Source organism: Cicer arietinum, chromosome 5 (assembly GCF_000331145.2).
Source record: "Cicer arietinum cultivar CDC Frontier isolate Library 1 chromosome 5, Cicar.CDCFrontier_v2.0, whole genome shotgun sequence".
Lineage (NCBI taxonomy): Eukaryota > Viridiplantae > Streptophyta > Magnoliopsida > Fabales > Fabaceae > Cicer > Cicer arietinum.
The window spans coordinates 31,843,181-31,851,668 of record NC_021164.2 but is presented as its reverse complement, the minus strand read 5'-3'; positions in this window follow the sequence as shown (position 1 = coordinate 31,851,668).

The following is an 8,488-nucleotide window of genomic DNA, read 5'->3' as shown; positions in this document are numbered from 1 at the left end:
TCACTGTTTGATTCGGCCGAATTAGAAACGGTCTACTCTTCAAAATGGCAAAACAAGTCAGTGGTAAATGGAAAAATCATTGACCTTGCTGATATCAAACAAGGAGGGTTCAATGTTGAAGAAATGTTTGAACAACTCGGTTGGACCTCATTCTTCAAAATCAATGAACCACAGTACCCACGTCTAGTAAGGGCTTTCTATGCCGCTTCAAAAGGATCCAAAGGCATGACTAATTTCAGTATGGTACTGAAAGGGGTTCATATGGAAATTAATCCAACCACACTATGTCAAATACTTGATATACGTGATGAATGAGCTCACTGCTTATCTAAGACATGGTATTCACAATGTGTCATCACTAGAACCTCTGTGCTCCAAAACACCCTCATCAAACCTCCAAAACCGTTGGTGGCCTCCAACCTCGTCCCCTTGTGTCGCATCCTTCACAATATATGTGTCCACTCCATCACACCCCGGGCTGGCAGTTTTGAGAAAGTCACAGAACTTGATCTCATGATTACTCATCACGTGATTACTGGTACTCCTCTTCATTTGGGTCATGTTATTTTTACCTTCATGCTGAATGCTGTTGTATTGGGACGATCTGCTCCCTATGGGACGATTTTGACAAAAATCTTCAAATTTTTCAAAGTCCCACTTGAGGATGAACATTCCATCCACTTCAACAACACTTTTTCTATGAAGAACATTAAACAGATGAAGATTCAAAATGATGACCGTCCTGCCTCAAAGAAAAGAAAAACTCGTCCTTCCTCTGTTTCTCAAAACTATGAAGGTGAAACCCCTCATCCTCCACCTGACGATACACCATCACCACTTATTCCTGAACCAACCTCTCCACTGCGTAACTCTCCTTATACTACTCCCTCTCCTGTCTCTCCTGTCCCCACAACAACTCAGTCTTCACCAACCCACAAACTGACTCCCCTTCGTGAAGCCGATCCTATCCCTGAGGATGCCTCAAAATCAACTTCTCCTCAACATATGGAAGATGGTGAGGAGTTATACTTTGATCTGAATTTATCTTATCCTCCATCTCCTACGGATGTGCCTATGGCTTCTCCTCCCAATGTGCGAGTGGATGAAGATGTAATCCCTCCACCAGATTTTTCGCAACAAATTCCTCCTGCTCCCAACTTTGAAAAACTGCTCAACCTCTCCCTGAGGTTACAGGTGTGTTCAGTTCCCTTGACTCCTTCTTTACTGCCACAACTCATAACCAGTCAAAGGACAAGGCTGGGAGCTCTCAGAATAAGAGTTCCAGTGTAAATGATCAGCCTAAAGGCTCGATTCCTAGCACAAGGATTGGGGACAACAAGAAGCAGATGAAACTCCTCAAATTAATTAGGAAAGACCAGAAGAAAATTCTTCAGCGCTTCACTCATTTTCAGAACTCTTTGGTTCAGTTTGGGCTCATTCTTGAATGGGTTACCAAACACTTGGTTCCTACTATTGCTCCTGGAGATCATCCTCCTGAGCTACCAGCCCAGCCAACCTCTGATGTTCCATCTCCTTCATCCTCATCAGATGAACCAGCCTCCTCAGATTAAATCTGTTGTTATTTCTTTTTGCTGCTGCCAAATTCAGGGGGATAAGGATTATGTTTTTATGATTATGTTTTCTGTTTAGGGATTATGCTTTTTGATTATCCAGTTGCTTTGGGTTCATGCTGTTAAAACTGTTTAATTATTGTGTTGTTAAGTTGAATAGTTATGTTGCTTATGAACCCATGTTTATGCTTTGTTGAACAAATCTTTAAATGATTATCTAATTATCATGATGTCATTTGTATGATTAAAATTATGTTATTTCAACACTTTGGCATACATTTAGGGGGAGTAATGATTTTCAGTTTTAAAAATTATCACACATATAATTGAGGGGGAGCATAAACATTTTATCTTTGTCTTATTTAAAATCACAATCTAAAGAATTTTGTCATCATCAAAAAGGGGGAGATTGTTGAGACAAAATCTCTCAAATGATTTTAATGATAACAAAATTACTTAAGAGATTATGATTCTGGTTAATGACTAACATGTGCTCCTGAGTGTATTCATATAAGATAATAGGTTATTAATCATTAAGGCAAAAAGAAGGAAAATACTTTCTTTGATCTTACACTATATCTTTGTATATCCTTTGAGAAAGTATTAAGTATCAATCACTGTCATTCTACTTTGTAATTTCCTAGCGAGTGAAGCTTGGAAATATTTGAAAATTGATTGTAAGCTTGGTGAAGCTTGATAATACACAGTTTGTAATCATCCTCAGGTTGAGGATCGATCTGTTTAAAAGTTAGTGAAATCTCACAAGGGTGTGAGGACTGGACGTAGCCATCTTTGGGTGAACCAGTATAAAATTGTGTGTGTGTCCCTCATATTCTGCTCTTAGTCTTTTGCTCAACTTAGATCTAACGATTTAAAAATCTCATCCTCGAGCTAGCCATCCTCAGCGAGAGGATAGTTTTTAAAAACACTTAGAATTTATTTTTAACAGCAAAATCCCTATTCAACCCCCCTTCTAGTGATATTTAGCTACATCATTTTTAACCAATCTTGTACGTTCATTTTTTTCATCGGATTAACGTTGAGCTCATTTTCGACCTCCCAAAGCTTATTCTAGTCCAATTAGGGTTTTTAACCAATCTTGTGCATCCACTAAGTTCATTTGTATCATTGTATTAACATGTAGGTCATTTTCGTTATCCCTAGGCTTTTTGTAGTTCGATTAGGGTTTTTAACCAATCTTGTGCAACCAATAGGTGTGTTTGTGTCGTTGGATTAACATTTAGATCATTTTCATCCTCACTAGGCTTATTCTAGTCCATTTAGGGGTTTTAACCAATCTTGTGTATCCGATAAGCTCATTTGTTGGATTAAAATTACGTTCTTTTTCATTTTCACTAGGCTTATTCTAGTCCAATTAGGGCTTTTAACCATTCTTGTGCATTCATTACGTGTGTTTGTCTCATTGGATTAACATTTAGGTCATTTTTGTCCTCCCTGGGCTTATTCTAGTTTGTTTAGGGTTTTTAACCAATGTTGTGCAACCAATAGGTGTCTTTGTATCATTGGATTAATATTTAGGTCATTTTTATCCTCCCTAGGCTTTTTATACTCCATTTTGGGTTTTTAACCACTCTTGTTCATATAATAAGTTCATTTTTGTCATTTTCGTCGTCCCTAGACTTATTCTAGTCCAATTAGGGTTTTTAATCATTCTTATGCATTCAAAACTTGTGTTTGTGTCGTTGGATAAACATTTAGTCATTTTTGTCCTCCATAAGTTTATTCTATTCCAATTTGGGTTTTTAATCAATCTTGTGCAACCAATAGGTGTGTTTGTGTCAGTTGAATAACATTTTGGTCATTTTCGTCCTCCCTAATCTTATTCGAGTTCATTTAGGGTTTATTTACCAATCTTGTGCATCCAATAAGTTCATTTGTCTTATTGGATTAAGATTTAGGTAATTTTGGTCCTTCCTAGGCTTATTTAAGTCCATTTAGGGTTTTTAACCAACCTTGTGCATCGAGTAGTGTTTGTGTTATTGGATCCATATTTAGGTCATTTTCATCCTCCCCAGGATTATAGTTGTCCAATTAGGGTTTTTAACCAATCTTGTGCATCCAATAGGTGTGTTTGTGTCATTGGATTAACATTTAGGTCATTTTCCTCCTCCCTAGGCTTATTGTAGTCCATATAGGGATTTTAACCAATCTTGTGCATCCAATAGGTGTGTTTGTGTAATTGAATTTATATTTAGGTCATTTTCATCCTCCGTAGGCTTATTCTAGTACAATTAGGGAGTTTAATCAATGTTGTGCATAAAATAAGTTCATTTGTATCATTGGATTAACATTTAGGTAAATTTGGTCTTCCCTAAGCTTATTCTAGTCCATTTAGGGGTTTCAACCAATCTTGTGGATCTAATAGGTGTGTTTGTGTCATTGAATTAACATTTAGGTCATTTTGGTCGTCCTAAGTTTATTCTAGTCCAATTAGGGTTTTTAACCAATCTCGTGCATCTAATAAATTCATTTGTTTCATTGGATTAACATTTAGGTCATTTTCGTCTTCCTTTGGCTTATTCTTGTCCAATTAGGGTTTTTAATAAATCTTGTGCATTCAGTATGTGTGTTTGTTTAATACGATTAATATTTAGGTCATTTCCCTTCTCTCTATGCATATTCTAGTCCAATTAGGGTATTTAACCAATCTTGTGCAACCAATATGTGTATTTGTGTCATTGAATTAACATTTTGGTCATTTTCGTCCTCCCTAAGCTTATTCTAGTTCATTTAGGGTTTTTAACCAATATTGTGCATCCAAAAAGTTATTTTATGTCATTGGATGAAAATTTATGTCATTTTTGTCCTCCACATGCTTGTTCTAGTCCAGTTAGGGTTTTTAACCAATCTTGTGCCGGCAATAGGTGTATTTGTCTCATTGGATTAACATTTAGGTCATTTTTGTCCTTCCTAGGCTTATTCTAGTCCATTTAGTGTTTTTCACCAATCTTTTGCATCCAACAGGTGTGTTTGTGTCATTAGATTAACATTTAGGTCATTTTCGTCCTCCATAGGCTTATTCGAGACCGATTAGTGTTTTTAACCTATCTTGTGCAATCAATAGGTGTGTTTGTGTCATTGGATTAACATTTAGGCTATTTTCGTGCTCCTTAAGCTTATTATAGTCCATTTTATAGTTTTTAACCAATCTTGTGCATTCAAAAAGTTCATATGTGTCATTGGATTAACATTTTGGTCATTTTCCTCCTCCCTAGGCTTATTCTAGTCCATATAGGGGTTTTAACCAATCATGTGCGTCCAATAGGTGTGTTTGTGAAATTGGATTAATATTTAGGTCATTTTCATCTTCCCTAGGCTTATTCTAGTACAATTAGGGTGTTAAACCAATCTTGTGCATCCAATAAGTTCATTTGTCTTATTGGGTTAAGATTTAGGTAATTTTGGTCCTCCCTAGGCTTATTCTAGTCCATTTAGGGTTTTAAACCAATCTTGTGCATCGACTAGTGTTTGTGTCATTGGATCCATATTTAGGTCACTTTTATCCTCCTTAGGATTATTGTTGTCCAATTAAGGTTTTTAACCAATCTTGTGCATCCAATAAGTGTGTTTGTGTCATTGGATTAATATTTAGGCTATTTTCCTCCTCCCTAGGCTTATTGTAGTCCATATAGGGATTTTAACCAATAGGTGTGTTTGTATCATTGGATTAATATTTAGGTCATTTTTATCCTCCCTAGGCTTTTTCTACTCCATTTTGGGTTTTTAACCACTCTTGTTCATCCAATAAGTTCATTTGTGTCATTGGATTAACATTTAGGTCATTTTCGTCGTCCCTAGACTTATTCTAGTCCAATTAGGGTTTTTAATCATTCTTATGCATTCAAAACTTGTGTTTGTGTCATTGGATCAACATTTAGGTCATTTTCGTCGTCCCTAGACTTATTCTAGTCCAATTAGGGTTTTTAATCATTCTTATGCATTCAAAACTTGTGTTTGTGTCATTGGATAAACATTTAGTCATTTTTGTCCTCCATAAGTTTATTCTATTCCAATTTGGGTTTTTAATCAATCTTGTGCAACCAATAGGTGTGTTTGTGTCAATTGAATAACATTTTGGTCATTTTCTTCCTCCCTATTCTTATTCTAGTTCATTTAGGGTTTATTTACCAATCTTGTGCATCCAATAAGTTCATTTGTCTTATTGGATTGAGATTTAGGTGTTTTTGGTCCTCCCTAGGCTTATTCTAGTCCATTTAGGGGTTTTAACCAATCTTGGGCCGGCAATAGGTGTATTTGTGTCATTGGATTAACATTTAAGTCATTTTTGTCCTCCCTAGGCTTATTCTAGTCCATTTAGAGTTTGTCACCAATCTTTTGCATCCAACAGGTGTGTTTGTGTCATTAGGTTAACATTTAGGTCATTTTTGTCCTCCATAGGCTTATTCTAGTCCATTTAGAGTTTGTCACCAATCTTTTGCATCCAACAGGTGTGTTTGTGTCATTAGGTTAACATTTAGGTCATTTTTTTCCTCCATAGGCTTATTCGAGTCCGATTTGTATTCTTAACCTATCTTGTGCGTCCAATAGGTGTGTTTGTGTAATTAGATTAATATTTAGGTTATTTTCATCTTCCCTAGGCTTATTCTAGTACAATTAGGGTGTTAAACCAATCTTGTGCATCCAATAAGTTCATTTGTCTTATTGGATTAAAATTTAGGTAATTTTGGTCCTCCCTAGGCTTATTCTAGTCCATTTAGAGTTTGTCACCAATCTTTTGCATCCAACAGGTGTGTTTGTGTCATTAGATTAACATTTAGGTCATTTTTGTCCTCCATAGGCTTATTCGAGTCCGATTAGTATTTTTAACCTATCTTGTGCAATCAATAGGTGAGATTGTGTCATTGGCTTAACATTTAGGCCATTTTCGTGCTCCATAAGCTTATTATAGTCCATTTTGTAGTTTTTTTACCAATCTTGTGCATTCAATAAGTTCATATGTTTCATTGGATTAACATTTTGGTCATTTTCCTCCTCCGTAGGCTTATTCTAGTCCATATAGGGGTTTTAGCCTATCATGTGCGTCCAATAGGTGTGTTTGTGAAATTGGATTAATATTTAGGTCATTTTCATCTTCCCTAGGCTTATTCTAGTACAATTAGGGTGTTAAACCAGTCTTGTGCATCCAATAAGTTCATTTGTCTTATTGGATTAACATTAAGGTAATTTTGGTCCTCCCTCGGCTTATTCTAGTCCATTTAGGATTATTTTTGTCCAATTAAGGTTTTAAACCAATCTTGTGCATCCAATAGGTTTGTTTGTGTCATTGGATTAATATTTAGGTCATTTTCCTCCTCCCTAGGCTTATTCTAGTCCATATAGGGATTTTAACCAATCTTGTGCATCCAATAGGTGTGTTTGTGTAATTGAATTTATATTTAGGTCATTTTCATCCTTCGTAGGCTTATTCTAGTACAATTAGGGAGTTTAACCAATCTTGTGCATCAAATAAGTTCACTCGTGTCATTGGATTAACATTTAGGTAATTTTTGTCTTCCCTAAGCTTATTCTAGTCCAATTAGGGGTTTTAACCAATCTTGTGGATCCAATAGGTGTGTTTGTGTCATTGGATTAACATTTTGGTCATTTTGGTCCTCCTAAGCTTATTCTAATCCAATTAGGGTTTTTAACCAATCTCGTGCATCTAATAAGTTCATTTGTTTCATTGGATTTACATTTTGGTCATTTTCGTCATCCCTAGGCTTATTCTAGTCCAATTAGGGTTTTTCATAAATCTTGTGCATTCAATATGTGTGTTTGTTTAATAGGATTAACATTTAGGTCATTTCCCTCCTCTCTAGGCTTATTCTAGTCCAATTACGGTATTTAACCAATCTTGTGCAACCAATATGTGTATTTGTGTGATTGGATTAACATTTTTGTCATTTTCGTCCTCCCTAAGCTTATTCTAGTTCATTTAGGGTTTTTAACCAATATTGTGCATCCAATAAGTTAATTTATGACATTGGATGAAAATTTATGTCATTTTTGTCCTCCATATGCTTGTTCTAGTCCAATTAGGGTTTTTAACCAATCTTGTGCCGGCAATAGGTGTATTTGTGTCATTGGATTAAAATTTAGGTAATTTTGGTCCTCCCTAGGCTTATTCTAGTCCATTTAGAGTTTGTTACCAATCTTTTGCATCCAACAGGTGTGTTTGTGTCATTAGATTAACAATTAGGTCATTTTTGTCCTCCATAGGTTTATTCGAGTCCGATTAATATTTTTAACCTATCTTGTGCAATCAATAGGAGAGATTGTGTCATTGGTTTAACATTTAGGCCATTTTCGTGCTCCTTAAGCTTATTATAGTCCATTTTATAGTTTTTAACAAATCTTGTGCATTCAATAAGTTCATATGTTTCATTTGATTAACATTTTGGTCATTTTCCTCCTCCCTAGGCTTATTCTAGTCCATATATGGGTTTTAACCAATCTTGTGCGTCCAATAGGTGTGTTTGTGTAATTAGATTAATATTTAGGTCATTTTCATCTTCCCTAGCCTTATTCTAGTACAATTAGGGTGTTAAACCAATCTTGCGCATCCAATAAGTTCATTTGTCTTATTGGATTAAAATTAAGGTAATTTTGGTCCTCCCTAGGCTTATTCTAGTCCATTTAGGGTTTTTAACCAATCTTGTGCATCGAGTAGTGTTTGTGTCATTGGATCCATATTTAGGTCATTTTTATCCTCCCTAGGATTATTGTTGTCCAATTAAGGTTTTTAACCAATCTTGTGCCTCCAATAGGTGTGTTTGTGTCATTAGATTAACAGTTAGGTATTTTTCCTCCTCCTTAGGCTTATTGTAGTCCATATAGGGATTTTAACCAATCTTGTGCATCCAATAGGTGTGTTTGTGTAATTGAATTTATATTTA